Source organism: Pteropus vampyrus, unplaced genomic scaffold (genome assembly GCF_000151845.1).
Source record: "Pteropus vampyrus isolate Shadow unplaced genomic scaffold, Pvam_2.0 Scaffold25, whole genome shotgun sequence".
Taxonomy (NCBI): domain Eukaryota; kingdom Metazoa; phylum Chordata; class Mammalia; order Chiroptera; family Pteropodidae; genus Pteropus; species Pteropus vampyrus.
Genome location: NW_011888806.1, coordinates 12,441,439 through 12,450,352, shown reverse-complemented (window position 1 = coordinate 12,450,352; position 8,914 = coordinate 12,441,439).

The window sequence follows — 8,914 nt, the reverse complement described above, 5'->3', positions numbered from 1 at the left end:
TTAAATTTCTAGACTGAAGCTCTTTTACTAGATTAAGCAGGAATAGACAGTGACTAGAGGTGTGTGTGTGTGTGTGTGTGTGTGTGTGTGTGTGTGTTTGTCTGTGTATGTGTATTGAGGTTGAGGCAGAAAGGGAAATAATTTTAGAAAGAAATAGCAATTAAAAACAAAGAGGAAAAGAAGCAGAGCATAGTCCCTTAGTAAAGATATGATGAATGAAGGAAGAGTGACTTGCTTCAGAGTTTGCCTGGAACTGGCTTTGGATATTTGGATAATGGCTATTTTAATTCTCATTTTCCTTTATTTTCCTTCTGACATTCTTCTGACATCAAAATATACATTTTGACCAATAATAAGTAAAACTTCCAGAAGCAGGGTTCAAGCCTATCACTGTGTCGACTCTTTTGGAAGAATACTCTATTAAACGTCTATTTTCTAAAGAGTACATGGCATGCTTTAGGACCCAACAGAATCTATACTTGGTTCTCAGAGGCTCTAAGGGACATTTGGACATTGTTTATTTCCTTTCCTTTGAGTGACTGAAGCATCCCCCATGAATGGGTTCTCAGTGGGCCTGTCAACCAAGGTGCCCCATCACTGGGCCAGGGTTGGTCACGTGATCCACTCTAGGCCAGTCAGATGCTCTTTCTGAAATTGAAATCTGGAGTGAAGTGTTCACAAGGACTGAACAGATTCACTTTGAGGCAACTTGAAGAGAATCTATTTATTTCTTGCTACCCAGATTCTCAAAGTTGCCCTGTCTCCTCCTTGAAGTCTGATTTTACACTTTTTCTTTTGATTCTATGAGTTATCACATGTCCTTCTAATATATTTCTTTCCAGCTTAAGTTAACCAAAGTTAATTTTTGTTTCTTAAAGCTAAACACCTGTAACAGGTACAGCGGCAGTATAGGTCATTCAGTATTCCCTCTGTTGTGGGCAGTCCCCATATTCTATGTAAATCCTCCTGTACATATGCTAATTTGTGAAGAAAAAGCTTTTTAGCCAGGTGACAAGCTGTAGCCAGGTTAAACAGTTAATAAAAGTGTGAGAAATCTGATAGAGATCACCAGGAAACAATGCATATAAGGAGAGAAAAGGCAGGAAAGACAGGTTGACCGGGGAGAGGTTAAAAGTGTGATCCACCATGGCCAAGAGAGTTTAGGGAGAACTCTTGTTGGGACAGAAATAGATCCAGAACTTCTTAGTCGATCTCTTCTCAATAAATATTTTTTGAGTGTTAGTCATTCTTATAGGTACTAAGTGCATAGTGGTAGAAAAGAGATATGGTTATTCTCTCATGGGGATAGTGACTGTAGATACAGGGAGAAGAATATTAAGCAAATAGTTAAATAGGAATGAATAAATACAAATTGTGCCAAGAGCAATAAAGGAAAATTACAAGCTGTGATCAGGATATAATACATGATGGTGTTTTACTATGCGGGCGGGGTGGTGGGAGGCAGGCGGGCGGTGGCAGGGGGTGGGGGGTAATAGAGAAGAACTTTTCTCCTTAAAGAGATTCTGATGGTAGAAACCTTGTATTTTATCCAAGAGGCTTTGTCCTTCCATTTTTATAAACTCACATTAAAACATAATTCAAAGATAGAATCTGTAAGATGTAGCATATTTTATGTTGACCTTATGTGTAGTAGGTTGTAAGTAAAACCTGATGGCAAGCTTCTTGGGCCAACTGGTAGACACTAAATCTGGTTTAAAGACTGGGGAGAGGTTAAAAGTGTGATCCACCATGGCCAAGAGAGGGCATAAACATGTGACTCTAAATTGTCAATGGGGAAAACAATTTAAAAATAATATAAAGTTGTGTTTGGCCATGAAAAAAGAATAGATAATCAGGCTAATTTCATGAGGGCATAATATGGTTTTGGTGATCTCAGCTGTTGTACAGCTTCTTGATATGACTAAATTTTCTGAACTCATTGCAGGTAGATCTGTTGTTGTTCTGAAAGAAATGACCTAACTTCACCTTTTTACATTTGTCTAACATTTTGGTGATTTGATTACCTGCTGAAGACCATTAAGAGCAAGATGCTCTGTGAGGCACACTGTAACTATCAGAATGCATACAGAATCATCTAAAAGGGAATGATTTTGCAGCCTAATAGGATCTATGTGGAGCATAAATAATACGTTAGAATTTGGTAATCATCCTGAGTGCCGGGTTGAGGCACTTTGAAAGAATGCTTTAGGTGCCATCTTGTGGTCAGCATCGTGAATGTATTTAATTCAACTCATCTTTGACTTGCCAGAAAAATTGTCTTTAAAAACTTTACGAGGGCTTTTGGGCTGTTTGGACTTGAAAACGTTTCGCTGCAGAAACAATGTCATAAAGGGAGATCATATGGCAAAGCCCTGGTATGTTCATCGGGTCTCTTTCAGTTTCAGGTGACAGAAACTCATTTCAAACTAGCTTAAGCGAGACAAGGGGATATCTCACAGAACTGAAGGAGTTGCTGTAGGAGCAAAGGCCTTGGCGGCTAGATCCAGGATGCAGTGTCACCAGGATCTGCCCCCTCTCTTTCTTATTTCTGTTTGGTTTTATTCCCTCTTGTTTCGAGGAAAATTGTTGCCAAAAGTCCAGATTTCAAATTGTTTCTATGTTATGACTCAGGTATAAATAGAGAGATCTCAAGGAAGGACTGGCCTGATTTGGGTCACATGATAAGCTTTATACCAATGTGATAAGGAGAACGAGGCACCATGAACAGCCAGCTTGAATTTGGTGATCATCCCTTGTGGTTCTGGGGCAGAGAAGGGACCTGAGTGACATGAATGTGGTACCTTAGTGACAGGATATGTGGAGATGCTTGCTGGGCAAATGAGCAAACTAGAAGAGCAGCTGCAACCCACTGTATTCTGCTACTCGTCCATACCCTTTCCCCATGTACGCAATTCTGAAAGTGCCAAAATACTTTGCTTCCTGAATATTTTCATTCATTTATTCAAGTAAACATTTATTCGAGCCCCTAATGTTTTTCAGGTATCATTTTAGGTGCTAGGAATATGTCACCGACTTCTCTGAACTTAAAGACCTGAAAAATAGTTACAATATTAAGTGCTAAGAGGCTGCAATTGCAGTACAAATAGTGTTCTATTTGTAGCATTTTCTAGCAAGTGGTGTTTATGGATAATCAAAACTGCTGAAACAAGAGAATCTTATTGATATAGAGAAGAGAGATAAATAGAACCTCAAAGATTTAGAGATATTACCAAGATTAACTTCAGATTGGAAGATACTTGGCAATGGTTTGCCCAAAAAGATGGAAGCAGAATCAATTTATATTATTCATTAATTAGTTTCAGAGCTCATTATCCTGTTGGCATTTCTAATTCAAAGTAAATTGAATGAATTATTTTTTCATTCGCTTTTTTATTTTATTAAATTTATTGGGGTGTCTTTGATTGATAAGATTATATAAGTTTAAAGTGTACAATTCTGTAATACATTATCTGTATACTGCATTGTGTGCTCACCACCCAAAGTCAAATCTCCTTCCTTCACTATATATTTGACCTCCTTTACCCTCTTCAACTCCCCCCATTGCCTCCCCCCTCGATATTCACCATACTGTTGTCTGTGAATTTTTGTCTGTTTTGTTTGTTCTTTTGTTTCTTTCTAATTTATATCCCACATATGAGTGACATGTGGTTCTTGTTCTTTTCTATGGATGACTTATTTTAAGACACACAGCTTAATGATCACCAGGTAAGGATAGGGTAGTGCTTAAGACATGGGTTTTGACCTAAGATTGACCAAAGTTTGAATCTTGGCTCCACTTTTATTAGCCGACCTTCAGTAAGTTTTCTAACCTAAGTCTCAGTTTCCTGATCTGAGTAGTGGGGATAATAACAGTCAAAAGGTTATTATTGAAGGTTAAAGAAATATGTAATTGTATTAGCACCTAGTAAGAGCACAAAGAATGTTAAAAGAAAAATCTGAAAAAAGCAAAGCTTTTAAATGCCTCTTATAAGCAGACCCACTAAATAGCTAAAAGCCATTTATTAATGTCTCAGCGACTGTTAATTTAATAATTATTATCTGTTCATATAATTGATCACTGTGGTCTTAATTGGGGGTCAATATCACTCAGAAAGGGCACTGAAAGTGTGGAAATGAAAAGATTTTGATTTTATTTATTATATTGAGTGGTGTGGGGAATCACTGAACTAGCAAGTTATATTTATCAGATTATAAGAGTTACTTTGTGAGTTACTTTTGATCCACTTTTTTTTTTTTTTTTTTTAACACCTACAGCACCTGGTATTCCAAGGTGGATTCCTATCCAAATACTAACCAGGCTTAACTCTGCTCAGCTTCCAAGATCAGATGAGATGGGGCATGTTCAGGGTGGCATGGCTGTAGACTGTGAGTTATTTTTAAATGTAGTAATTTGCAAGCCTAATTGTATTTCATATGTGGTAATTCAGAAAGCTGATCACTGACTGTATGGCTCAGTCTCTCTCTTTTTTTTTTCTTGAAAATGAGGGTGTCTGCGGGAATCTTGCATTCTACTCTGCTCCTCCTTGCCATAAATATACCAAGGACAGGTCCTGTCTCTCAGAGGCTTGTCCCATTCCAGTGGTCCTTGTTTGTTTATGAAATTTTCCATTTAACATTTTCAGACCGAAATTGACCCTTGGTAACTGAAACCACAGAAGTCACAACTGTGGAGGCTGTGGTGAAGCGGGAGGGGGGCATGTGACTGTAGTTTAATTCTTAGATTGAGTATAATGGAATCCACTTGTCTAAAGATATGAGCCACATTCTCCAATGTTAGCAACGTGATATCCAGTCTTATTCTTTGGTCTTATTTCTTAATCATCTCACATTTGTGGGAAAGATGGATTTATTCATCAAGCCTATTGAAATCCCAACAGTGCTATTAACATAATAATTACATATGTTCTGTTGGGGACCTCTCGATAGCCTAAGTGGAATACACTTCAGAGTTATCTATTGCGGGGCACAGAAGCTTGGATATTTAAACACCAACTCCCACCCCTCACTGGTTGAGGGTTGCTTTGGGGTTGCTAATTCCTGACACTTTTAGTTGGCTCATTTTGTGGAGATGCAGGTATTTGATATATAAACCAACAGCGTGACTAGAACTAAGTCTCTACTGAAGCTGCAAGTGACTTCCAGTGTGACTTGAGGGGCTATGGGTGGGGCACCAACAGTACCAGCTGTGAGGTTGTCCTTGAATCTCCCTTGACTACATTAGGTGCCCTTGCTCTGGGGTCCCACAACCCCCAATTTTCTCTGTTATAAAACTTATGGCATTATACGGGTTGTCTACTCTTTCTCCTAGGCTGTAATCTTTATGTGAGCAGGGACAAGATACATATTGTTCACTATGGTATTCCTAAGCCGAGGTGATTAGTTAATATTTGTTAAATAAATGTTCTGATCATAAATAAATAAATGTTCACAGTGAAAAAACCAACTATACAATTATTATTAAAGCTAATTTTGGTATTTTGTAAGAAATATTTACTATATGTGGAATAGTACTACTGAACTCATTTAACACCAAGCCATAAAATGGTTGGTTTGAATCTGATACCGATGAAAGACTTGAAGGAAACTTCTGTCTTTTACAATTTTATGGTCCAAGAAAAATGTAGAGATATTTTCCTTTTCTAAAAAAACAAATATTGTGAGCAGGGAATAGTTTCGGTGAAGATAGGATAGAATAAGAATTTAATTTTTTGGAGTTTTTCTCATCGGTTTTGTTATGAGGTTAATTGTCAAAATTTCCCAAAGGGAGTTCAGCAATTTTAAAAGGATTTCAGGGCTGAGAATGTGAAGGTGTAATGTGAGAATAATGCCAGTAGGTGGTGCTGTTTCATGTAGCAATTGAGGTTTTCTGGATTTGGACTGTAAATGGAGTCCACGACATTAATCTCAAAATGAATTAGATTAGTTTCTGAATGATTAATAAGATTTCTTTTAGCATCAGACAAGCAATAGGGAAAACAAATAAGTCACCCCTCTTCCAGAAGCAAAAAAGTCAGAAGGAGATACAGTCTTTGTAATTAATACAACTGCAGCCAATGGAGAAGAAGAAATACACAAAAATTATAGCTAATATCAAGTTGATTATATGCCCTGGTGTGACCTGTTTTGAAAGACTATTCTGGATGGGCACATATGCCAGGAAAAAATTGCGTATAATGAATAGTTTTTGCTACAAGATCAAGAGTTGCTTGAACATACAGTTTTAAGATGAACTGGGAAGTGCGGGACTTAGCTTTGTGAATTACCACATGTGAAATGCAATTATGCTTGCAAATTACTACATTTAAAAACGACTCACAAAGTATCTCTTAATAATCTGATACATATAACTTGACAAACTGCTGAGCTGTCTTAATATTTCATTTGAATTTAATAAACACTAATTGAGGGTCTACTATGTACCAGGCAACCTGCCAAGAACTGAGAATCCACAAATGAATAAAACAGAGCCTTTCCTTCTAGGCCCAGCTATTTTCAGGCCTTATGAAGACTCTGCTACTCCTCCATTACAGCCAAGGGTCTTGGTCTAAAGGCCACATTTGGTGCAAGGAGAGGAGTAGATACTCTCTGATTTGTGGTTCTCTCTGTAGTAAAGTCCTTGCTTTCCTAACATGAACCTTGTCTAGTCTGGAGGCCACAGAGGAGTAAGGATTGCTGACCCTCTGATTGTGCCCCTTGTATGACCACCCTTCAACACAGATGGAAAAACTAGTCATTTTAGACGTTTATTAAAATCTAGTATTAGATTTAAAAAATATTATCACTCATCATGCCTGAATTTTATAATCCTATCTTTTTCCAGGATGCCTGAAGAGGTTTTAAAGATAGAGTGAAATGGTCAAAGTCATATTCTGGGAGAAGACTCTAAAATGACACTTTTGGTGCCAAGACACTAAAAAGATTGCCCTCAGATTTATCCTCTCCTCATCATGCAGAAAGATTTAAGATGGTGAAGGTTTTCCCATGCAGCATCAGAAAGATGACCAATTACCTTCTGTAAGGGTCAAGACTTTTAGAAGAAATAAACAGCAAATGTTTTGAAGTGGGGTTACAGAACAAAGACATCTTTGGAAACACATGGTCCTGGTTTGGGCCCTAACTGAACTACATATCAGCTCTGTGATTTGGGGCAAGCCTTGCTTTTCTCACTTAAAAACGGGAATTACAATTCCTAGCTCTTATGGTTGTTGTAATCCCTAAATAGGCTAACATATAGGAAAGTACCTACAATAATTCCTGGCATATTAGGCATCCTAGAAGATGAAATGATCACCCCTTCCCTCTTTGGAGGGGGTATCGATTATCAGTTGCGTGGCCACTAGACCACGTATAAGGATGTTTAGTTTCAAAATTATGTCATTGACATCGACCCATCATGCTCCTCATTCCGATAGCAATGTCTAGGCAATTTCATGGTAAAGTCAGTGTGCAGATGATCTCAAGGGCTAATTTTGGAAGCATTCATAGGCAGATCCAGAGTAGAAAGATCATTTATATTTCTCACATGTTTCCTTATGACTGGTGCACAGAGAAAGCTGGCATTCTAAAAGAAACTGAAATGATGGATTATGTTGGCGCATCCCAGAGCTTTCTTCTCTTTTGCTATGTGAGTCTCAGCCTGCTAGCTTAAGTGAAGTGAGGAACAGTTTCTCTTCACATGCCATGGGCAATATGGGAGCATGACTGCTTTTGTTGCTGATGAAAATATTATGGCCTCGGTTCCCTGTAATCAATTTACTGCTTTATGGACCCAAAGTCCTCCAGAGAATTTAATAAATTCACATAATGTTTCTAAGTGCCGCATTGTGCATTTGGAGCACTGATTTAGCTGACAAATGTGAAAAATTCGTGTAGCTAGACAACTCCCTAGTGATTAGACATGTGTAGAAGCTAAAGAGAGCACGTTGTTCCAAGAAGGTCAACATTAACATACAGCAGAGATCCTTCTCTCCTGATTGGCTTCGTGTCCCTCCGGCTCTGACAGATATTGTCAACAGCCCAAACATTTGGGAGGGGTTTACCCATTTCCAGTTGGGCTTCTCTAACTTGCAGCTTCTGATCTGGGCAGAGGAGGAACAACAAAAATGAAGGTGATGGTGGAGTGTGAGACTAGGATGGCACTTGCTGGATTTAGATGATGAAATGACCACTTAATTCTGAACATTTAACATTGAGGATGCCAGAGGTTTCTAAGGGAGATTTTATGGGCTGGCATCCCAGGTTACTTGTTTAAAAATGGTTTCATTTACGTTGTATTGAATCTATCTGCACATCTCTTTCTTCTATTTTAATTTCTTTCCAAAGTTAAGCAACTTTCCCCAAAATAATAAATATTAAACCATTTTTATTATTAAAAATAATCTATTTTTACTACTGTACATATAAGCATTCTGCATAGTTATAATCAATCATCTTGTTTTAAAATATTATTTTATCGTCCATTTTCCTCTTTAGTATTATTTCATACAAGCAACTATGTTAGTTTATATTCATCAAGATGGGCTAAAGAGTTGCAGTTTCAAATAGGTTTGAGTATTGAATTTCTGAAGCTTATCTTTGAGTGAAAGTGGACAGGTGCTATGTTGTTTCAAAAACCACTACTGTTCAGCAGTACTATAGGTTTTACTGTTGACTTTAGCTTGCATTTTGATTATCAGCTCAAGTTAGGATTTAGGATTTAGCCTGAGTTCTGAAAATTAGGGGAAGTCAGCAATGAGTGTATGAGCCTGGATATTTTGTAGTAGCCGATGTGGAAAATAAGCCAACACCTGTCCCACCTCCCCACCCCAGTGATGTGGCCCAGGGTTTACCTCTACTGCAGTAAGCTGAGAGTACTGAATAATTGTTGACTCTCTCCTGATGGACCCATAAAGTT